General features: G+C 50.3%; 1 protein-coding gene across 1 annotated transcript in view; it reads left to right on the top strand.

The window, feature by feature from the left end:
- Positions 1–24574, top strand: part of LOC119439963 (phosphatidylcholine translocator ABCB4) — a 148119-nt gene that overhangs the window by 121175 nt on the left and 2370 nt on the right. The window lies entirely within an intron of this gene.

The following is a 24574-nucleotide window of genomic DNA, read 5'->3' as shown; positions in this document are numbered from 1 at the left end:
TAGAGTGGGCTTCCATATTTAGAGCCACTGTAAATATGTAGAATAAACCCCTTTTTTTCTCTCGCTTTACTCCCGAACGTACTAATCCCTTTGGCTGAAGTATCACCGATCTAAACGCTACCAGAGTCTCAACAGCATTCATCTTTTCAAAAGCAACTTGCTCATCTTCGACCAGTGCATTATTGCTTGATGCATGTACACGCACAGGAATCCTATCTCTTATTCTGCGTGGGGCACAAAAATATGGCACAAACGGTTCAGCACGAGTGTTGCAGGAAGCAGTTCTGGTAAACACGTTCGGCTCTCAGCTGAACATCGCTTTGACGTTTACCGGTTGGGGTGGGCAAAGTGACGTCTTTCTGTGATGAATCGATGAGGCACTGACCCGACATCTACGATAGTGTAGCCGAAGGGATGGACGCGCTGAGACAGCAAACTTTGCTCTGAGGAACTACTGTCGCTGTAAAATGCAGTGCTTCCTCATTCACAGATGACTTCCGCGCTTAAATATTTGAGAAGAAACATATGTGTCTGTGGCCCATAGAAAGAGCAACTCGCGAGCCAGTAATACTTTAAACACAGAAAATATAATTTTCGCCCAAGATCCATCGAAATATAGTCATACCTGAAACAGATGGCATCTGGGAGCATGGTGACACCTTGCTCGTGCAATGGCTCCGAGTTCGCCGTTGCTGTCATGGTGTGTTGTATACGAATCAAAGCAATGCTTGTGCGTGACAGTACTTCCTTTTATCTACCAGGCGCAATTTAATTGCAAAAACTGCTTCATCTTTACTTGGGTCCCGACTTTCAGTGTTCCCAGGTATATATGTACCCCGCAGATAAAAACGCTATATCTATAGAGGGAGGTTCATATAACAAAGGCCACAACCGAAACTAGCCTAATCATTCATACAAGTACTAACCACTCGAGTGGTTAAACAACGAAGGTCTTCCACCATACTGAATTGATCTGTGAGCTTGATCAAGAGTGTGATAAGCTTGAGGGTATGTACCTGATGTGCACCTTGGCCAATGAAGGCAAGCGACACGTCAGGTGGCTATTTCTTAACCTTCTGCTTCTTCTAAATGTTAGGTTTCACTCGGTCAAATAAATGACTGCAATTTTCATTTTCTAGACATGCCCACACAAGGAGATCGTTTTAGTTCTCCGTGTATGGCCATGAGAAACAGAAGCAAGTTGCTTCTTTTTCCTCGTGTCAATGAGTATAGCGCAAAGCCAGCATCCACAAGGCACGACAACCTCGCTGATACATTGTCCACTTGGTCTGATGGTTCAGCTCACTCGAATCAAAATCAGTCCGACAGACGGGCGATCGCTCACGCGATGCGCTTGCAGGATGAGGCGACGGCGCTCCGAAGATAGCCAACGCACGTGTGCAGTCTGCATTGTCGATTGCATTACAGTGAAGTGAATCAATGAAGGATAGTCAGCGTGAAAGGCGGCTGCTTGTTTCGAACGTTACGTTATGCCACTTCATTGTAGAGTATGCACTAGCTTTTGTCTGCAGCGCCGCCGTGAACATTAGTGCAGGACATCTTACTTGAATCAAATGTATATATGTGACAATTTGGCTGTCACACCTGGCATCGACAGAAGAGTGGAGGACGAAACAATTACCTTCACTACGAAGCAGTGTGCGAGGGCGGCAGACACTTGCCCGATTTCTACCGACTCTCACGCGCAGGCTTTACAGTTTGCCGATAAATTTCAGCATCATCAGCCTATTGTTATGTCCACTGCACGACGAAGGCCTTTCCTACCGATCTCCAATTACCCCTGTTTTGCGCTGGCTGATTGCAACTTGCGTTTGCAAGTTTCCTAACTTCATCACCCCACCTAATTTTCTACCATCCTTGACTGCGCATCCCTCTCATTGGCACTCACATAAATGTAACTCTAAGGATCCACTGGTTATTTTCTCTTTACCTTAATATCAACTAGAATAGCCGATATTCTAGTTGAGATTAAGCGGAAAAAGTGGAGCTGGGCAGGTCATGTAATTTGCAGGATGGATAACCAGTGGATCATTAGAGTTACATAATGAGTGCCACTGCCAAGGGAAGGGATGCGCAGTCGAGGATGGCAGAAAACTAGGTGGGGTGACGAAATTAGGAAATTTGCAGGCGCGTATTGCAATCAGCAAGCGCAAGACAGGGGTAATTGGAGGTCGGTGGGAAAGGCCTTCGTCCTGCAGTGGACATAAATATAGGCTGATGATAATGAATACCTGCTATCCCCGAATGCTCTATGATCCACACCGCTCTCTTCCTGTCTGTTAACGTTACGCCTAACAATATTCGTTCCATACTTTTTACGTGGTCCTTTTATTAACTTGTTCTCGAGCATCTTTGTTAACCTCTAAGTTCCTACCCCATATGTTAGCACCGGTAGAACGCAATGAATGTAAACTTTTCTTTTCAACAGCAGTGGTAATCTCCCCAGTCAGGATTTGGTAATGTCTGCCGTATGCACTCCAACTCAATTTTATTCTTCTGCAAATATCCTTCTCATGGTCAAGGTCAAGTGAGATTATTGACCTAGATAAACGTACTCCTGTACAGACTCTAGAGGCCGACTAGCGATTATGAATTGTTGTTTCCTTGCTATTAAGCATTACCTGTGTCTTCTGCATAAAAATATTGAACCCCACTCTTGCACTTTCTCGGTTAAGGACCTTAATCATTTGTTGCAATTCATGTCCAGTGTAGCTGAACAGGACAATGTCATCTGCAAACCAAAGGGTGCCGAGATATTCGCTGTTGATCCTCACTCCTAAGCCTTCGCAGTCAAATAGCTCGAATACTTTTTTTAATCATGCAATGAATAACGTTGGAGAGATTGTGTCTCGTAGCCTGTCCCCTTTCTTGGTAGGCAATTTTCCGCTTTTCTTATGAAGAACCAAGGTAGCTGTGCAATCCTTGTAGATATTTCCCAAGATATTCACGTACCCCTCCTGTATTCCTTGATTGCTCAATTTCTCCATGACTGCTGATATCGCTACTGAATAAAATGCCTTTTCATAATCTATGAAAGCCATATAGAGAGGTGGATTGTACTCCACAGATTTTCCAATTACCTGATTGGTGACATGGATGGGATTCCTTGCAGAATATCCCTTCCTGAAGCCAGGCTGTTCTCTTGGTCGGGTGAAGTCAAGTGTTGCCCTGATTCTATTGAAAATTATCTTGATGAATATTTTATACAACGCTGAAAGCATGCTAATGGGCCTATAATTCATCAATTCCTAACGTCTCCCTTCTCGTGGATTAGTATAATGCTGGCATTCTGCCAGATCTCTGGTACACTTGAAGTCACGAGGCATCGCGCATAAAGGGCCGCAAGCTTTTCAAGCATATCTCCTCCATGTTTGAATTAATCGACTGTTATCCCATTTTCTCCTGTCATTCTCCCAGGGACATGTCTTGCACGTTCATTCTAACTTGATAGCTAGTTGTATAAGAAGCCTCTGAATCCTGTTCGTCACCACTTCGAATGAAAGTATCGGGGCTGCTCTGGGTACTGTGCAGGTCAGTACCGATAGCAGTCATCTGCTGATGACTCGCGTAGAACTCTTGTATTGCTTTTATTATATCACAGAAATTGCTGATGACATTATCCTGCTTATTTTTCACTGCGTACACCTTGCCTTGTCCTATGCCATCTCCTCACTGATTTCCTGCTGCGGCCATTTTTTACAGCTTCCTCTATCTTTCCCGCGTTATAAGTTCGAATATACCTTACATTCTTCTTTTTTATCAGTTTTGACAGTTCAGAGAATTCTATCTGATCTCTTGAGTTAGACAATTCCATGCGTTGTCGTTTCTTTATTAGGTTCTTTGTTACTTGGAAGAGCGTACCTACTGGTTGCCTTGGTGCCTTACCTCCCACTTCAATTGCTGCTTCTGAAGGCAGCCAGTCACGCTTTCGTTCATTACCTTTATGTTAACTTTATCTTCCTTTTCTAAAACTACTGGAGCCGGTAAATCTGAAGCTGAAAATTTATATAAAGCCGATAAATGTAACACGTCTTTCTAAGCCTGCACATTTCGCGTTCCCATGCTGGGTAATTCCCGCAACGGTTACTCTTACCGATGTAGAAACGGTCACATTAAAGTGTAATTTAGAAACCACTCCTACTGTGTAGATCATATATGATGATGATAATGATCTAATGGCATCCCCTTTGAAACGGGCCGGTGACAAATAGTCACCTAGCCTGCTTCATTTAATCAGGTATGATTTTTATTGTGATAGCAATTATATGGACACTCCAAGCGCATTTCTGCCGTCCGTCGTCGTCGCCGCCGCCATGATGTCCCGTATAAAGTCCAAACACGGTAACATCGTCCCCGCGCCCCGTACGCTCTATGTGCGAGTGACAGCTTGCGAGGGTCAGCCGACGATTGCGGCTACATCGCGCGCGTGAAGGAAGAAGGCGGGGCTGAAGCGTGCCGTCTTCTTTTGCGCGCGAGGCACTGGAGCTACATTAGCTGCGACTTTTTCTACATCGCAGATCGCTGTTGAAGCCGCCGTATCTCAACAGCGCTCTGCGATGGAGACAAAGTGCATGTGCCAAGTGCGCATTGCTACATGTTACAAGCACGGAGAAAAGAGGTTTATTTAGGCGTGCGAGAGCAGGAACAGAAGGCTACGAACAGCAGGAATGGCCACCGCACAGTCTTCGTTTTTCTCTTCCTTTCTCCTCTTGATCCGTACGTCCCTTTTACGCGCTTGGATGCAACATACCTCTCCTCGCAGACAAAGCCCACTGGGCGAGTCAACTGGCTTGTCGTGGCGTGCATAATTTCAACCTGGCGACATGTGCGACTTGTGTCCTAGCAGAGCGTCGACCAGTGTTCGTGAGGCGCGCGAGAGAGTAGTTCACGTCACTGATCTTGTCGATTACAACATACGGTCCCTCGTAGTTTGCCAGCAGCTTTTGGCACAAGCCACGCTTCCTTGTGGGAGTCCAAAGCCAAACGAGATCACCAGGGTGATATGTAACAGGCCGATGTCGTGCGTCGTAGTGTGCTTTGGAGTTTTCTTGCGATGCCAAAGTCCGAAGACGCGCAAGTCGCCGAGCCTCTTCAGCGAGGCAGAGCGTATCCGCGACCGCAGGATTATCGTGGTGGTAAAAAGGGAGGACAGTGTCGAGCGTATACCGGGGCGGGCGAGCATATAGAAGGAAGAAGGGGCTATAACCGGTTGTCTCATGTTTGGCGGTGTTGTATGCGTAAGTAATAAACGGTAAACTTCATCCCAATTCTTATGATCGGACGCAACATACATGAAAAGCATATTCGTGTCGTTCGATTAGTGCGCTCAGTGAGGCCGTTCGTATGCGGATGATACGGCGTCGAGTGCCTGAGGTGCGAGTCACATAAACGTGGAAGCTCTTCCACGATGTCCGCTGTGAATTAACATCCCCGGTCACTTATAATAACACAAGGCGGTCCATGTCGCAGAAAAATAACGTGAAGTAAGAAGAGCGACACTTCGGTGGCAGTGGTTGATGGTATAGCCGCCATCTCGCAGTAGCGCGTTAAATAGTCGGCGCAGACGATTATCCAGCGGTCCTCTTGGATTACTGAGGAAAAGGTCCTAACAGATCGATTCCAACTTACTGAAAGGGCAAGCTGGGAGGCGGCACAGGTTGAAGGAGACCAGATGGGGCAGTGGTTGGGCGTTTCCGAAGTTGGCACTGTATGCAGCTGGCGACATACAACTCAACCGAATGTCGCATCCGGGGCTAGTAAAAACGTTCTTGAATGCGATAAGGGGTGCGCACAGTGCCTAGGTGACCGGAGGTAGGGTCATCGTGCATAGCCTGAAGGATTGCTGGCCGGAGACGCTCCGGCACCACTAGAAGGAAGCGTGCCCCCGTGCTTGAGTAGTTCCTTTTGTACAGGAGCCCGTCACGTACGCAGTAGCTGCTTGTTGCAGTAGAACGGGCTGAAGTGAAGAGTCGCTCCAATTTGGTGTCTGTCCGTTGTTATGCTTTGAAGGCATCGATATCAGGAAAAGCGGGTCTCACAGAGGCAACGAGATGATCAAAATCGTCTGCGTCGCAGTCCGTCGTGGTAAGCGGCATACGGGAGAGGCAGTCTGCGTCGGCATGTTTTCGGTCACTCTTGTAGGACACAGTGAAGTCATATTCCTGCAACCTCAAAGCCCAGCGCGCAAGGCGACCACAAGGGTTGCGAAGGTTCACGAGCCAGCACAGGGAATGGTGGTCTGTGACGACTAGGAATGGGCGTCCGTACAAGTAAGGGCGAAATCGCTGAACAGCAAGGACTACAGCGAGGCATTCTTGCTCTGTCATTGTGTAATTGCGTTCAGGTTTGCTTAATCAGCTGCTTGCATAAGCAATCACGTGATGACGGTCATCGTAGCGTTGGACCATGACGGCACCCAGACCAACGCCACTAGCATCTGTTTGGATTTCTCTCGGCGCAGTAGGATTGAAGTGGCGAAGGATAGGTCGGGAGGTCAGCAGGAACTTCAACTGACGAAATGCAGAATCGCACTCAGGCGTCCACTCAAACCGTGCATCTTTGTGTAGCAGATTTGTCAGAGGATAGGCGACGTCAGCAAAACCGGGAATGAATCGGCGAAAGTAACAGCAAAGGCCCAAAAAACTACGAAGTTGCTTCACTGACTGCGGTGCACTGAATGCCTCAACAGCCGCCGTCTTGAGGGGATCAGGCCGGATACTGTCTTTGTCAACAAGATGACCCAGCACAAGGGTTTGACGGTCACCAAAGTTACATTTCTTGGAGTTCAGAACCAGGCCAGCGTTTTTGATGTAGTCAATGACAATATCCAGGCGCGTATTGTGCTCATTGAATGTGCGCCCGAATATAACAATGTCGTCAAGATAGCACATACAGATGTTCCGCTTTAACTCTCACAGAATGGTGTCCATGAACCTTTCAAAGGTTGCTGGAGCGTTGCACAACCCAAATGGCATCACATTGAATTCGAATAATCCATCCGGAGTTATGAAGGCTGTTTTCTCCTTGTCTGCTGGGTGCATCGGGATTTGCCAATATCCTGAGCGTAGGTCCACTGAAGAAAAATAAGAAGCCGAATGAAGGCAATCAATTGCATCATCAATCCGGGGCAGCGGATAGACATCCTTCTTAGTCACGACATTTAATCTTCGATAATCAACGCAAAATCTCCAGTTACCGTCTTTCTTTGTGACGAGTATGACCGGAGCTGCCCAAGGACTCGAGGACTCTTGTATGATCCCATTTTAACACGAAAGTGTTTTATGCCGGGGTCCACCAAGACTTCACTGACGTATTTCCGTCACGGAAATACGTCATAGAACATAATACAAAGAAAGAAACCAGAAGAAAAAGTTCCACAAACATGCAAAATTTGGAAATCGAACCCACGACCTCTCGGTCCGCGACGATGGATCGCCGAGCGTTTAACCCATTGCGCCACAAACGCATTTGCAGAGAGCTACACAGACGCGCCGTATATATCTAACACTCCTCCGTGTACCCGCGCTCTTGCTCGGGGCGGTGCCGCCGCCTACGAGCAGAAAAGAGAAGTACTGCATTATGACACTAACGCGCACCGACAGTGAACGCTTCGGTGGTCTCAGCACTCAAGGCATGGTAAGGCATGGTGGTATCAAGGCATGGCACAGCATAAAACAGCAGCCACCATTTCCACTCACTGGCCTTCCACATGCTCCGATCATCAAGGGTTCGCGGCAATCTAGTAAAAAATTGGGGTGGTTTCAAACTCACTAGTCGTGATATGACACTTTGGCGTTTTGATGGCACTCCTACATATGCTGGTGAATGGACGGCACTGAACCAAATGTCTGTGAGCTGTTTTGCCACACCCTCCAAAACACAATGCATATTGACACGTATACATGTTTATCTTTCACCGGTGGCCGCTTTCCACCGGCTAACAAATGTTAAACGTTATCGCTCGGCGCAGGACGCGCCTGTATCGGAAGTTTCTAGAACGTTATCGATGCTTCTTTCCATTGCCTGTTTTCACGGACGCTTATGTTATCTGATTGCATGACTGACGCGAATTCTCTAGAACTTTCTGGAAGACACGCGGGCATCAGGGATTAATCTAGAACCTTCGATGACTCAGGTATAAAAGCCGACGCGTTTCGCCGCTGATCAGATTTTCGACGATCGCCGACTGTGTTCGCCGTTATCGTTGTGCTTTGAGTGTACCTTGCTTTTGTGGGCACAGGTTCGCCCAATAAACAACCAGTTTCGTTGTACACAGTTTTACGACTGTTTTCTTCAGCGTCACTACTACGTGACATCTGGTGGAGGTGCGGGGTATCGATCCCCGTACCTCTCGCATTTCAAGCGTCTTCTCGATGGTTGTCGCCTCCGAAACAAATTCTGCCACAGTCTTGGGCGGGTTGCGCATCAATCCAGTGAATAGATGCTCTTTGACGCCCCGCATCAAGAACCTAACTTTCTTTTCTTCAGACATGTCGGGGTCGGCGTGGCGGAAGAGGCGAGTCATCTCCTCCGTGAAGATCGCGATGCTCTCGTTCGGCAATTGAACTCTGGTTTCCAGGAGAACTTCAGCCCTTTCTTTTCGTATGACACTCGTGAAGGTCCTCACGAAGTTCTCGCGAAATAGGTCCCAAGTCACCAGGGTGGTCTCCCTGTTCTCAAACCATGTCCGAGCAGCGTCATCCAACGAAAAATAGACATGCCGCAGCTTGTCATCGTCGCTCCATTTGTTGAATGTCGCGGTCCTCTCGTACGTCTCCAGCCATGTTTCAGGGTCTTCAGCTGATGATCCACGGAAGGTCGGTGGCTCCCGAGGTTGCTGCAGCAGGATGGGGGACGCTGGGGCTACCATTGGGGTCGTTGACTTGGCCTTGATCGCTGTGGTCTTCTCGGGAAGAAGTCCGTACTCCGGCAGAAGTCCTTGCTGGCTACGGCTAGCTCGCTGGTCCTCACCTTCTTCAACTTGGCGGCGAACGGGCCACTGAAGACGGAATAGTCAGCTCCAGTGTCGACGAGAGCGGTGACGCTATGACCATCGATTACCACGTCTAAGTCGGTAGACCGTCGTCTGGCGTTGCGGTTAAGTCGTGGCGTCGGATCACGGCTACGTCGGCTTGCTTCGCTGCTGCTACGTCGCGTCGGTAGGTCTTCTTTCGGCGTCGAAGTGTTGTCGTCAAGGCTTTTGCTAGGCGGTGTGCTGGTACCTCGTTGTGATGATGCGTGAGTTGTCGTCGTCGGTGGCGGCGGAGGATCTTCGGTATTGCGTCGTACAGCAACCGCACCTCCATCGGTTGCTGCCTTTAGTTTCCCGGATAGGGGCTCACGGACCGGCCCCGCGCTGGGCCAGTGTATGGTCGGCGCTGCGGCGACAGGTAACGTCCTGGTGACGGCGAGCGTGAGGGTCGTCGTGGTTGCCACTGGGCTCCGGCGAGGTAGTCAGCAATGTCGCGTGGTCGCTCGCCAACCTGTGGACATGGCGCGTTGACGGCGAACCCTCGTAGGCCCATCTCGCGGTATGGGCATCGGCGGTAGACATGGCCGGCTTCCCCGCAGTGATAGCAGAGCGGGCGGTGGTCGGGGGCGCGCCAAATGTCTGTCTTTCTTGGGTAGCTACGTTGGGCGACGGGCGGGCGGGCTGGCGGTGGCGGCGGTGGACGACGGAACTGCGGCGTTACGGCGCCCTGGCGCGAGCGTGAAGGGGGGCCTTGACGACGGGCAACGGCGGCGTAGGTCAGCGCTTCCGGCTGGGGTTGTGGCGATTGCGGCTGCACATCGGGATCTCCAAGTGAGCGCTGAACTTCTTCTTTGACGACGTCGGCGATAGATGCCACTTGAGGCTGCGACCCGGGAAAGAGCTTCTGCAGCTCCTCGCGAACGACTGCTCGGATGGTCTCGCGCAGGTCGTCGGCGTATAGTGCTTGAGCATCGGCGTAGTTGGTCAGGGCACGGCGACGAATACTTCAGCGACGAATACAAGCACATTAACAAAGGCACAACGGTCGCCTACATCGATGAAATAGTACAAGCCGGCAGTGCTTTTGCCTTCACGGATTCTAGTGCACCTGCAACGAAGACTGGAGTACTTGAACCAACTTTCGACGTCAATCAGAACCTTCCTTGGCATAAGAAAGAACAGCTAAAAGCTCTGCTCCTGCAATACAAGGACTGCTTCTCGTCGTCGTCAAAAGTTCGACAAACCCCGGTCGCCAAGCACCGCATCATAACCGACGAATATGTCCGCCCACTCCGTCAGAGCCCGTACCGAGTTTTGGCGCGCGAACGCGAGGCCATAAGGCAACAAGTCGACGAAATGCTACGCGACGACATCGTCCAGCCGTCCAAGAGTCCGTGGGCGTCCCCCGTGGTGTTAGTGAAGAAGAAGGATGGAACCCTACGTTTCTGCGTCGATTATCGTCGCCTCAACAAGATCACGAAGAAGGACGTATACCCTCTCCCACGGATTGACGACGCCTTGGATCGACTCTACAACGCAAAGTATTTTTCGTCGATGGACCTCAAAACCGGCTACTGGCAAATCGAAGTCGACGAGAGAGACCGGGAGAAGACTGCCTTTATAACACCAGACGGACTGTTCGAGTTCAAGGTCATGCCGTTTGGTCTTTGTTCGGCACCTGCGACTTTCCAACGGGTCATGGATACAGTACTGGCAGGCTTGAAGTGGCAGACTTGCCTCGTCTATTTGGACGACGTCGTTGTGTTTGCCTCAAGCTTCGAGGAACACCTCCGGCGCCTTGAAACAGTTCTTCAAGCTATTAAGACCTCCGGACTCACGTTGAAGCCAGAAAAGTGCCGCTTCGCATACGAGGAGCTCTTGTTTTTGGGCCATGTCATCAACAAGTCTGGAGTGTGCCCTGACCCACAGAAAACGGCGGCCATCACTGACTTTCCTCCGCCCGCCGACAAGAAGGCAGTGCGTAGATTTCTTGGCCTGTGCGCCTATTACAGGCGCTTCGTCAAGGACTTTTCACGGATCGCCGAGCCACTGACGTACCTCACGAAGGCCGACGTCGAGTTCAAGTGGGAGACGCCGCAAATCGAAGCATTTGAAGAACTGAAGCGACGCCTACAATCGCCGCCCATCCTTGCGCATTTCGACGAAAACGCCGATACCGAAGTCCACACCGACGCAAGCAGCGTAGGACTCGGCGCCGTGCTTGTGCAGAGGACTGACGGACTAGAAAGGGTTGTAAGTTACGCTAGCCGGTCGCTATCGAAGGCGGAATCAAATTATTCCACAACAGAAAAGGAGTGCCTCGCCATCATCTGGGCTACATCAAAGTTTCGCCCCTACCTCTATGGCAGGCCCTTCAAAGTTGTAAGCGACCACCACGCCTTGTGTTGGCTAGCTAACTTGAAGGATCCTTCAGGTCGCCTCGCACGATGGAGTCTGAGACTTCAAGCATTCGACATCACTGTCGTCTACAAGTCCGGCCGAAAGCATTTTGACGCCGACTGCTTGTCTCGCGCCCCCGTCGAACCGCCGCCACAGGACGACCAGGATGACGACACTTTCTTGGGACCCATCAGTGCCGACGAATTCGCTGAACAACAGCGAGCCGACCCGGAACTAAGGAGCCTTGTAGACTACCTAGAAGGCAAGACCGTCACTGTGCCGAAGGTGTTCAGGCGAGGATTGGCGTCGTTTTTCTTGCAAAACGATATTCTCCTAAAGAAGAACTTTTCGCCTCTCCGAGCCAACTACCTCCTCGTGGTGCCCTCAGCGTTGCGTCCAGAGGTTCTGCAAGCTCTCCATGACGACCCAACGGCTGGACATCTCGGTTTTTCCCGCACGCTCGCGAGGATACAAGAAAAATACTACTGGCCTCGCCTCTCTGCCGACGTCGCCCATTACGTAAGGACATGTCGAGACTGTCAGCGACGCAAAACACCGCCGACAAGGCCAGCCGGACTTCTACAGCCGATCGAACCACCTCGCCGACCATTCCAGCAGATCGGGATGGACTTACTTGGGCCTTTTCCGACGTCGACGTCCGGGAATAAATGGATCGTCGTAGCTACGGACTACCTCACCCGCTACGCCGAAACAAAAGCCTTGCCCAAAGGCAAAGGCAGTGCCGCCGAGGTAGCCCGATTCTTCGTTGAGAACATTCTCCTGCGTCACGGTGCTCCAGAAGTCCTCATCACCGACAGAGGCACGGCCTTTACGGCAGAACTAACTCAAGCCATCCTGCGATACAGCCAGACAAGCCATCGCCGGACCACCGCCTACCACCCGCAGACGAATGGCCTCACCGAGCGCCTAAATAAGACCATCGCCGACATGCTGGCAATGTACGTCGACGTCGAACACAAGACGTGGGATGCCATCCTTCCGTACGTGACCTTCGCATACAACACGGCCGTGCAAGAAACGACGCACATGGCGCCGTTCAACCTGGTCTACGGAAGGAACCCGGCAACGACGCTTGACGCCATGCTACCGGACGTCACCGATGAGGAAAATCTAGACGTTGCCACCTATTAGCAGCGTGCCGAAGAAGGTCGACAGCTCGCCCGCCTGCGCATCAAGAACCAGCAGAGGACCGACAGCCGACACTACAATCTTCGACGACGCTACGTCGAGTACCAGCCCGGAGACCGTGTTTGGGTCTGGACTCCGATACGCCGACGAGGACTTAGCGAAAAACTCTTACGTCGCTATTTCGGACCATATAAGATCATCCGACGTATTGGCGCACTGGACTATGGGGTCGTGCCAGACGGCATTTCGCAATCACAGCGGCGCCGTGCACGACCCGAAGTCGTCCATGTGGTGCGTCTTAAGCCTTTCTACGCCCGCTGACGAACTTAGGTACTTTGTTACTTTATTTTTTTTATTACGTGTGGTTTTGTTTTCGCTTTCACATTTGTTTGTAGCATCGGGACGATGCTTTTTAAGGGGAGGGTATTGACACGTATAGATGTTTATCTTTCACCGGTGGCCGCTTTCCACCGGCTAACAAATGTTAAACGTTATCGCTCGGCGCAGGACGCGCCTGTATCGGAAGTTTCTAGAACGTTATCGATGCTTCTTTCCATTGCCTGTTTTCACGGACGCTTATGTTATCTGATTGCATGACTGACGCGAATTCTCTAGAACTTTCTGGAAGACACGCGGGCATCAGGGATTAATCTAGAACCTTCGATGACTCAGGTATAAAAGCCGACGCGTTTCGCCGCTGATCAGATTTTCGACGATCGCCGACTGTGTTCGCCGTTATCGTTGTGCTTTGAGTGTACCTTGCTTTTGTGGGCACAGGTTCGCCCAATAAACAACCAGTTTCGTTGTACACAGTTTTACGACTGTTTTCTTCAGCGTCACTACTACGTGACATTATATATCAATGTGCAATAAACATTACACTACTTCTGTGAAGACACGTTTCACTTTCGTGTTCTATACCGATTCCTATATAAGAGGGATCAACCATATTTTTTCATCATGTCACTCACTTGTTCCCCGATTATCGTGCGCTCGTTAGGTGAGACGCGATAAGGCTTTTGCCTGATTTGGGTGCGCAGATCCCGTATCGATAGTATGGCGTGTTCAAGACTCGGGAATCGAGAACGCTTTGTCCGGCTGCGCAAAGTCAAACACTGACAGATGCTTAGAAAGCGTATCCACCAAGGTATGGCTCTCCCTTGTGCTGAGCGACTTGTTTATCATAGACAGAAGCTTTTCGTCCGAGACGTGGCGAAGGTCAGCAGGTTCACACGGTGAGTCTGTTAGTACGGCTATGGACGAAGACGTGTATCTTGTAAAGTAGGCGAGTTTCAAGCCGTCTGGAAGCAAGACGGGTTCCGCCGAGCAGTTGGTCGTCCACAAGCCAGCACGCCCGTTGCCGATGGATACCACACAATGAGGGACAAAAACGTTCTTCTTCACACAATTTAGATGCATTGGCTCTACGGAGGCATCGAAACTGTCTGGAACTTCACCGCGACATACAACCGGCACGCACACAGAGGTGGACGCAGGCACAGCAGTATCTGCGGATACACAAAGTTCACCTTGACTGCATGTCTCCTCTAAGAGCCCGGACGAAATATGGCCATCGACGAAAACTTCCCCCGTGCGACAATCGACGGTCGCACCACACTGTCGCAAAAAGTCGATGCCCAAAATCACTTCGTGCGTCGATCGGGGAATAACTACGCATTCCGTCGCGAAAGCTTCACCAGCCAAGGATACTTCAGCAGTGCACACACAAACAGGACGCAACGACTCGCCGCTCACTCCACAAAACGTTGCAGCCTGGTCCCACCGAAATACAACTTTGCGCCCCAACCAACCTTTAAAACTGAGACTGATTACGGATACAGTTGCTCCGGTATCCACTAAAGCCATTGTAGAAACACCATCAACAAGTACATGCACTTTGTTCTTAATCATAGCAACTGCAGGGGGCATTTCTGTCGATAGCACGTGTCGAGCGACCTCACCCCCATTGGCCGCGCTAGCTAGTTTTTCGGTTGCGAAGACGAGGTGGAGCGGTGCATTGGCGATGGAGATTGACGTAAACGAGGTGCACGAGAGGAAGGTGGTGGCGTCAAGCTCCTGTCAGATGCCGGGGAGCGGCTCCGAAAGCTTCTCTGCCAGTAATCGTTGCCGGGAGGAGCGCCAGCTGACCAAGAGGTGGTGTACGGCCGTTGAGTTGTCCTCACAGGAAGTGTGGTCCTTGTTGCAAACCTGGACCGACCATTCCACGTTGTTGGGTGACGATTGCAAAACCTCGCTATGTGTCCCGCGACACCGCATTGGAAACACACCGGCAGAGGCCGCAAATTTCGATGTTCCTCCATGTAGTCACGCATGTTGCTGTCGACTGCATAGCCAGCAGGTGGGTCACATTCATCATGGCTAGGCATCGGCTGCCGGGAGACGTGCGTGTGGCGAGGGCGTTGGTCGTAGTCCCGATCTTGATAGCTCATGGTCCCTCTCGTTTGTGGGGTAGACCTATACTCAATGGTCGCTGCGTGAGCCGTCGGTTGCCATGCGGTCGAAACGGATGTGTTTCTCATCTCGTGTGGTGAGTACGCACCAGTGATGCCGGGTGTGCGACGGTACATCTCTTCCCGATAGAGCAACTCCTCGCGAACAATCTGCCGTATTGTCGATGGAAGGTCAACACACCAGCTCGGCTCTACACTTGCCACCGTTGTGACATTAGCTAGGCGACCAAACTTCGGTATTATTCGTCGCATCTTCAGCGTCTCAAAGGTCCTGCAGTGGCGAATAACGTCAGACACGGAATCCAAGCTTTCTTTCCCGATCAAAAATTGTAGACGTCTTCAGCTACTCCTTTCAACAAATGTCCAACTTTGTCATCTTCAGACATATGAGAGTTGACTATCTTACACAGTTTTAGCACTTCTTCAATATAAGTCGTACAGGTTTCGCCGGGAACCTGAGCCGTTTGCGAAAGCGTCTGTTCAGCGCGTTTCTTTTTTGCACTAGAGTCTCCAAAACACGCTCTGAGCTCCTCGACGAAAAGCTCCCATGAAGTGAGCGTGTCTTCGTGATTCTCATACCAGACGAGCGCTGTGTCGGTAAGGGAAAACACAACATTGGACGACTGTGCGGTCGAGTTCCAACCATTAGACCGGCTCACCCTTCGGTAGTTCGTGAGCCACTCGTCGACATCTTCTCCGGCTTTTCCTCTGAAAGTCAGTGGCACCCGGTAGTATTGGCACGGAACGCCAGGTGCTGGCCTTGAAGCCGCGTCAGAGCCGTCGGCAATCTGGCAGGCGTAATCAGGCATGTCAGGTGAGGGTGGCGGAAGTCCGGCAAGTCGACGGCTTCGGCGAAGTTGTAGCAGCGTAGGCTCCGTGGTTACGAGGTGTACCCCACACCGTCCACCAATTTGTTACAAGCAAGGGGAAAAGGGGTTTATTTAGGCGTGCGAGAGCAGGAACAGCAAGCTACGAACAGCAGGAATGGCCGCCGCACAGTCTTCATTTTTCTCTTCCTTTCTCCTCTTGATCCGTACGTCCCTTTTACGCGCTTGGATGAAACAATATACAGGGTGTTTCAGCGAACTTTCAAAATTTATTTAAGGTTGCCTATGGCAGATCTACTCGAAGAGCTGGTCTACTCGAAGAGGCGGACATTACTTGCCCGAGAAGTTGAAATGCATAATCGACTAATTAACAATAAACCACTAATTAAAGTTTTTACTAATTACCTGATGGCCCATATTGCAATTCACAAATTGTAGCCGTGGAGTTGGTAAGGCGGATCCACTAGGAATTATTTTTCAGGATGACACCAGTTTCGAGGTATTAATTCCCGAACTTTGCGGAGAAATGCATTGGCGTTCCAGTTAATTTTGTGCTTCATTGCATAAAGCGACGTTTTGTTAAGAAACTAACTGGAACGCCAATGCATTTCTCCGCAAAGTTCGGGAATTAATACCTCCAAACTGGTGTCATACCAAGAATTTGTTCCAAGTGGATCCTCCTTGCGAACTCCACGGCTACAATTTGTAAATTGCAATATGGGCCATCAGGTAATTACTTAAAAACTGAATTAGTGAATTTCTGTTAATTATTCGATAATGCATTTCAACTTCTTGAACAAGAATGTACGCCTCTTCGAGTAGACCAGCTCATGAACTAGAATTGTGCTATCTGCCACTGGCAACCTTTACGAATTTTTAAAAGTGTTCGTGAAACACCCTGTATATATATATATATATATATATATATATATATAGATTCGTATGCGCTGTGGCTTTCGATGTTTAGTTCGCGTTGAAGCGAGAGAAAGCACGAAGGTCAATTCGCGCGATGCTGCTGACGCGTTTCCTCACTCCAGTGTTTTGACAGGGAGTTTCCGCGGTCATCGAGCGAGATGTGTGTTGTTTGTCTGTGCGCGCGTGACACCGTGCTTGTTCATTCCGTTAGTAAGCGAATGTTTACAACTTCATACGGCCGATAAAACTACTATCCTTCCTTCGTATAGCTTTCCACTAGTTCCACTAGCGATAGCAAACTAATATAAAGCTATACGAAGGAAGCATAGTATTTAGGCGAAATTGCGACTTTTTTGTGTTTAATCGTTTTTTTTTTCTTCAAGATCTACCTTATACCGTACCTATGACTAACAGATCCGGTCGTATCAATCTCCCCCGGCTTGTTTTCCACGAATACTCTATAGGTCTCTTCCTCATTTCGACTGCCGACTGGTTCATGCTTCTGTGCATTTTAAAACCAAGCGCTTCTGGAAGGTGTACGTTACCTACGGTTCACACTGGGCGAATCCCTTCACATTCCATTAATATGTGGTGAGTGGTCTCCGAATTTTTGCTGCAGCATACACATGCCTCGTCTAGTTGTGCGAACATTTGCTCCAGTATGTTTTTGCCCTTACGCAACCGGCTCGAGCTTCAAATAACAAGGCACTGCCTATTGTGTTATCGTACAGATTTTCCCTTCTAATTTTTTTTCTTCTGAGTCTTGTAAATCTCTATGGTCCTTTTTGTTTCCATTCTTTGCATCCAATTCACTGTCTCCATTTCTCTCACTTTCTTTCTGATGACTCTTGATTGTCTATTTACACTTTCATTTACCCTGTAATTGGTTGCAACGTAATGCAGCTCACCAAGCTTTTGCTGCGAGATCTACGGTTGACCATAAGAGTGCTGAGCACGAGGTCGTGGGACCGAATCCTGGCCGCGGCGACCACATTTCGGTGGAGACGAAATTCAAAAACGCACGTGTGCTTGCGTTGTAGTGCACGTTAAAGAACGCCCAAGTGGTCAAAATTATTCCGGAGCCCTCCACTTAGGCGTGCCTCGTAATCAGAACATGTTTAGGCACGTAAAGCCCAGAAAGAAGAAGAAAAAGAAGGACCATAAGAGTAACAGAATGGATACGAAGAGAAGGAAAGCGTAGTCGAGGACGGCAGTAAACTAGGTGAGGTGAGGAAGTTAGGAAATTTGCAGGCACATGTTGGAATCAGCTAGCGCAAGACAGGGGTACTTGGAGTTCGCAGAGAGGCCTTCGTCCTACAGTGGACATAAATATAGGCTGATGATGATGATTGTCACACACCCCGTGAACGAGGCGCCAACGCCGGGCTAAATTCCAAAGCTGACTTATCAGTTTCCGACAGTAACCCCATGAAAGCTAGGGCCCCCTGGTGCGCCAGCGAACGCCGGTTGTGGTCCAAAGGCCGAGTCAGAACCCCAGAGCTGTCAAAACAAAACAAAATACATTCTTCAAATAAGGCAGGTCATACACACACACACACACACACACACACACACACTTCGGCTAGGTACATCACAATTCAATTCAGATGGGTGTTGACAAAACACAGGAAAATAATTAACGACAAGCACTAAGCGTCCAACTCGTACAGTACAGAAAGAACAGGAACACAATGTGTCCACTTGTATTCACCCATTATGGTTTTGAGCCGGACGATCTCGGCGTAGCTCGAGGCAAATCTCGAAGACGGAACTTCTTCCGGAAATGCAGACGGCCGAGGAACTCGTCGGTTCGCTTGCCGCGGAATCCCCTTCTTTAGTCTTCCGGTCACACCTCTTCACCGGCGCATTCCGATCCCCCGGAGCACTGCACGGGCTCGGGCTTACCCAAAAGCCCGGGCCCGGCCCGGCCCACGGGCCAGGCCCGGCCGGGTAGTGCAGTTTTTTCACGGGCTCGGGCCGGGCTCGGGCACGGCATGTGCTTTTTGACCCGGGCCCGGGCTGTGCTCGGGTATTTTGACACGGGCCCGGGCCATGCTCGGACTTTCTGGTGGTGGGCATGTAACGTGCAGCGAGTTATCCTCGCGCGTCTCGACTCTGAAAGATCTGTTGCCCCGACGCAGCTGGAAGCTAGCAGTGCTACTCCTGTGTACTTCCCTTTTCTTCTTCCGTCGTATTTTGCGCTGAACAGAATGTAAAAGTCCAGAAAGACCGAAGTCGCCTCAAACCAAAATGTCATTGTATTCCTTACCTAAATCAATGTAAATAATGCTTTCAGCGCGGTGCAAGCGTGTTCGCGACTTGCTGATCCTTCAAAGGCGAATTGGTAATGCGATGACTAGTAAGACAACATAATTCGTCACGCGGCTGAAATATGGCACTGCGTCCATCCATGATCGCACTTGTGTTCTCAACCGGCCGGCTAGCAGCCGCGCATTACGCTGCACCATGGAGGAACGAGAAGCTTTCTTTCTCCATTTACTCCATCAATGCGCAGCGCTCACGACCGGTCGTGGCTGCGCTTCGGCTGTAGTGTACTAGAATACGGTGGAGTTGGACGAGCGACTGGGGCGGCGCATGCTTTGCAGTGAGGCGCCCGACGTGGAAAAATACTGTGGCGGCGCTGCGACAGATGTGGATTGGGCCGCATCAAGGTCGCGCCGTTGGAAACTGCTGGCGATACTGCTCGGCAGGGTCATTCGTACTACTTCGCGCGCTGGTATTTGCGTTCAGACCGCTCAAATGGTGTTCATAATTCCATAAGACATGTATTTATGCTTGAAGAATAAATTCCTTTCATTCTCTTCTCTATTGCATTTTTTAATGCCGCTGGGTGATCTTTTTCGGTCGCGGCCCGGGTTCGGGCTGGTTTCGGGCCGGTTTCAAGCCGGGCTCGGGCCTAAGGTAAAGGGGTGGTGGGCCGGGCCGTGCGGGTAACGTAGATTATTTGCGGGCCCGGGTCTCGCCATAAAACTTTTGATCGGGCTCGGGCGGGCCGGCCAACGTAAAAACGGGCCTGGCCCGGGCCCGGGCAGGAAAACATCGGCCCGTGCAGTGCTCTGGATCCCCCTACTGATTCCCCCCCACGGCGCTTTTATTGCCTTCGCCGCCGCTTCTCGAACCTTCTGACGGAGTCGTGCTCCCACATCATGAACCTAGCCTGGGAATCTTCTAGACATTGCTCGCGTTGTCGGCCACGGCTGCCGAAGTCTTCGAGGATGGTGGTGACTCATCCGTGTGCGCACGCTCGGGCTGTCACCCTCCTTCTCTCTCGCGACTGGCCGTGCATCGGGGTCTGAGCAGGTGTTTCGGTGCGCGCTCTCTCTCTCTCCTCTCCGTAACCTTCGCGTATCTTGTCGAAGCTTCTAGCTTCTGGTCTATGTTGATCGGGTCGGCTGTATGTGGCGTGCGCTCTCTCTCTCTCTCTCTCTCTGTCGAAGCTGCCGCAGGGCCGACGTGCTCCGTAGTGGACTTGGGTGATGCGCGGCGCGCGCGTTGAATATGCGCACTTTTGTGACAATGGTGATGATGGTTGCCAACTATATCGACCTCTTCCTCTATTCTGTGTCCACGCTTTTCAGGTACAGATACTTCTGCACTTTAGCCGCCCATTTATTTTGATCCAGGTTCCCGAGTCTTTCTTCAAATCTAATTTTGCTCTGTGCTTCTCCTACTTCAAAAGAAGCCCAACCCATGTCTCCCTGCACTGCCTCATTTGTAGTTTTACCGCGAGCTCCTAAAGCCAACCGGCGCACCGATCTTTGGTTAACGTCCAACCTCGACAAGATATCTGATTTTAAGCATACAATGACATTTGCGAACGTTACCGCTGCTACCATTACTCCTTTCCAGATTCCACACACCACCTCATAATTATTGTAGCCACACAGTGCTCTATGTTTAATTATTGCTGCATTCCACTTCCCCTTTATTTTCAGATTATCTTGGTGGGTGCTTGAGTAAGTCTTTCCTTCGTTTAGATCAGAATTTCCAGCGCCTGTAAGCAGCCGCCATGTTTTTGTTTGATGATGATGGTGAGGAGACTGCGGGAACCTCGCAGACCACAGCGCGTTTGCGGATGTCAGCCGCCTGCAATGGCTAATTCCGAAAGCGCTGCAGTCGTCTTGTCGTCTATGAATGCCGGTAAATGTGCCCTCTTTAATGCGATCACATTTCGTATCACAGAAATATACCATAGAAATTAGCGAGAGCACCTTACGGCACCGTCTACTTCAACGGAGCTGCTGCGTTGGCTGTTTCACTGCAGTTGCAACGCAGTGCACTTCACCAACCTTTTGCGGTGACATCTACGTAATTATGCATGGTTTTGGGGGATGGCGTGAGGCACTATATGAAAAATATTAGACGACGTCTAGTACGCTATACTTGATTATTAAAATACCAGCATCATATTTGTGCCGCACACCTGCCGCTATACATTCTGCTGCATTTTTTCTTCATCTCCTTTCTATGTGCGTATATTTATCAAAACTGGCGAACAAACGAACAAGCGGTGCACTTCAGTTGATAAACTTCCGTTGATAGTGCAGCGTTTGTCTTGTCTTTTTCTCGGGGGTATGAGCGAGTTGGTATTACACAATGTTTTCTTAAATTAGCGCAATCTGAGTGAGTCAAGGAAACAATACAGTACAACTTAAAACCCATAAGAAAGACATGGAGACAGGGAGGCGATAAACTACTTGCTGGTGTAATTCGTGGCACCTGTGACGTTTTATACTAAGTGAAAGAACAACAAGCAAACGCACAGCCTCATTGTGCACGTGCCGCCAAACCAAGAACCGTCAATTCCTTAGGTGATAGTTCTATAGACGGTGCGCCTACACACTAATCTCCAAATCGCGCAATGCCTCTAGCTTCTGTTATTTCATGTTTGTATTTTCTTGCCTTAATTTGCTCATTGTGAGTAGCGCTATTTCATGAAAAGGTCTGTTTCTCTGCCCTTCTGTTTGCATTTTTTTTCGCGTTGCTTGCACTTTTCCGACCATGAAAAAGCTTGCGTAATAAGATATATTGGACGAATGCCTATCTGTGCATATTAGTATTTATGAAGCTATTCAAGGAAGGCTTGGGTATACTGATTAATTTGCTAACACAAACCTAGTCAGCAGATATGCGATCTATTGGTTCGAAGCAAGGATCAGGTACCAAGCGAAGGTACCAAGTCGTGCAAAGCTTAGGCACAGCGAAACTCTCGACCCTCTAGTCTGACTGGCTGCTACTGCTACGTATTAACTTGGTTGCTGCTAGGCCTTAACTTGGTTTAACCTAATTACGCATGTAGGAAGGTATTCTCCAGCGATTATTTTTGGTGGTACCTTCCCTTTCGCTACATTTCACGTGACTAGCGCTGGACGCGTCGGCGCCTACGAGCGAAAGCGTTCCTGGCATGCCACAAACGCAGGCAGGCTAACCAAGGTTGTCACAGTGCCAAGAACGCTGTTGCTTGCCGACTCCGAACGCGTTGGAGGCTAGCCGCTCGATATCAATCGGCCAGCTTTCTTTTATTGCGACAGCATTTATATGGACACTTCAACCGGATTTCTTCCGTCGGCGTCGCCGTCGTCGTCGCCGTCGCCGTGAGGTTCTCTATAGATAAAATCTTCGCCGCGTTCCGTGTGCCCGAGCGGAAGCGTGCGGGGACGCGCGCTATCACGGAGAGCGAACGCACTCAATCTCCCACGCGCAAGCAAGGAAGCGGGAAGCCAGCGCCGGAGGGAGCAGGGGGGGGGGGGGGGAGGGCGCACTTCCACTCTGCCAACAACCGCGCTCGTCGCTCGCTCGCACCGTCTCTTATCTCCACACGGCTCTGACCTTTATGCGCCGTGCATTCGCCGCTCAGTTTCCGTTGAAGCGATAGACCGCACGTACCTTCGCCGCTGCGGCGTATCCGCTTGCTGCCAGAGTTTTGACGGTCGTTGTCTGCAGTCATTCAGTGTGATCTATTCATGTTTGTTTGTGCGCGCTCACACCACGCTTGTTCATTCAGTTAGTAATAGTCGGGCCACATTTTCCAACGCACGCTACACATGCAATGCTGCCCGGTTCGGCAGTGCAGCGCTACAGGTGTGTCCCTTCGCACGCGCTGCCCACGGGAAGCGCTTCTCATCAACACCACCGTTTCACACGCGCCTTCTCGTGGTGATCGAGTCTCTCTTCATGTCGGTCTACTTACGCCGCAGCACACCTGCTTACTTAATCAGCTCATGTTTACTACAATTCATATTGCTACCAAAGCCGCTCACCTTACTTCGTATGACATTGCTGTGTTGCTATCGCATTCATTGCTTCGCCCTTAGGGCGAAACTGTGACATTTTTTTTAAATGCGAAGCATTTCTTGCCGGCGTCTCTGTCCGTCCCTCCCGCGTCCCACACCTCCACAGCCCATATGCGTCCCCTCCCCCTCTCTCTCCTCTCCTACGCTCCCCCCCCCGTCTCTCCTCTAGGAATCCTGTACGGAGCGGCGCCCGCGTGCGCCGCTCCGTACAGTGCATGCGCGTCCCCTCCCACTCTCCTCTTCTACGCTCCCCCTTTCTCTCCTCTAGAAATACTCTACGGAGCGACGCCCGCGTGGCACACCCCCACAGCCCATGCGCGCCCCCTCCCCCTCTCTCTCCTATCCTACGCTATTTCCCTTTCTCTCCTCTAGGAATCCGGAGCGGCGCGCACGACAGGTGGTGCGACAGCTGCATACTCCGCTGGGGGTGCCACGGTAGTTTCGCCGTATGAAAATGACGGAGCGCGCGCGCCTCATTCTCTCTCCTGTGCAGCGCCGCGATGAGCGCTCGGGTCGCTGCCGCGAAACCATCTCCCGCTCCAGCTAACCATCTCCCCACTGCTTCGCATCCACACATGGTTCCCTTTAGCGGGAGATGGAGTAATTTTTTTTCTCCTGGCTCAGCGCGCCGCGGAGAGAAGACTGGCGGGGGTCGGGAAGGGAGGGAGCTGGCGAGGAGACCGCGTGCGCGCGCGGTCTCCACCTTCTGGTTGCCATGGCTATGGCGCGGCAGTGTATTGATACGAACCACAAATTACGGCTGGCTTAAACAGCTTCGCTGTTAAAAAAGAATAATCGTGAGCTCATCGTTAAGGTCTATGCAACGCCATGGTTGGGAGATGCATGTGTGCCCTGTTAACTAGATTGAGTTACAAGTAGCACCGTTAGTTACAAAAACGTATGCGTGTGTGCGTCTGTGATAGTCATGGTAATGTAACATTGAGGTTGTCACTTGCGTTAGTCCGCTCTACAATTAACTTCTTCTGCACTTTCCTCTAGCGTACCGGTACCGTCTCCCTCTCCATCCCGCTATGTTTCTTGAAAACGAACCTCTCTTTGACATTAAGGCTGTCCTGGATTTTCTGAGCGATGTAGTATCGCATGTTATTTGCCCAGTAGTTTCGTAGCGCATCCTCTCTCCAGAGGATGTCACCGCGATAGTAGATTTGCATAGCACTCGCCTCCAGGCCCTTGCGTTTCAAAGGGTCTGTCAAGGCAGTAGGTGTTTTTTGAAAAGTTTTCTCTGCGATATATTTTCGTTTATCTTCATTATCTTGCAATTTGTTCTTTTGTGTTCATAGTGCACCTCATTAGCCATTGCCATAATTTTATTACATATATAGTTTACGCATTTTACAACGATTGTTTTTTAGGCCCTTTTACAGCCACGATACGTCTACCTTTTGCAATTCATTGCTCCATTGTCAACTCATGAACACTGGCCTGGCGCTCTTTGGTCATACCTGGCCCTTGCGCCATTAAACACCATACATCATCATCATCATC

Source organism: Dermacentor silvarum, chromosome 2 (assembly GCF_013339745.2).
Source record: "Dermacentor silvarum isolate Dsil-2018 chromosome 2, BIME_Dsil_1.4, whole genome shotgun sequence".
In the NCBI taxonomy this organism is placed as follows: Eukaryota; Metazoa; Arthropoda; class Arachnida; order Ixodida; family Ixodidae; genus Dermacentor; species Dermacentor silvarum.
The sequence above is the reverse complement of the archived record's forward strand: the minus strand, read 5'-3'. Positions and strand labels throughout refer to the sequence as shown.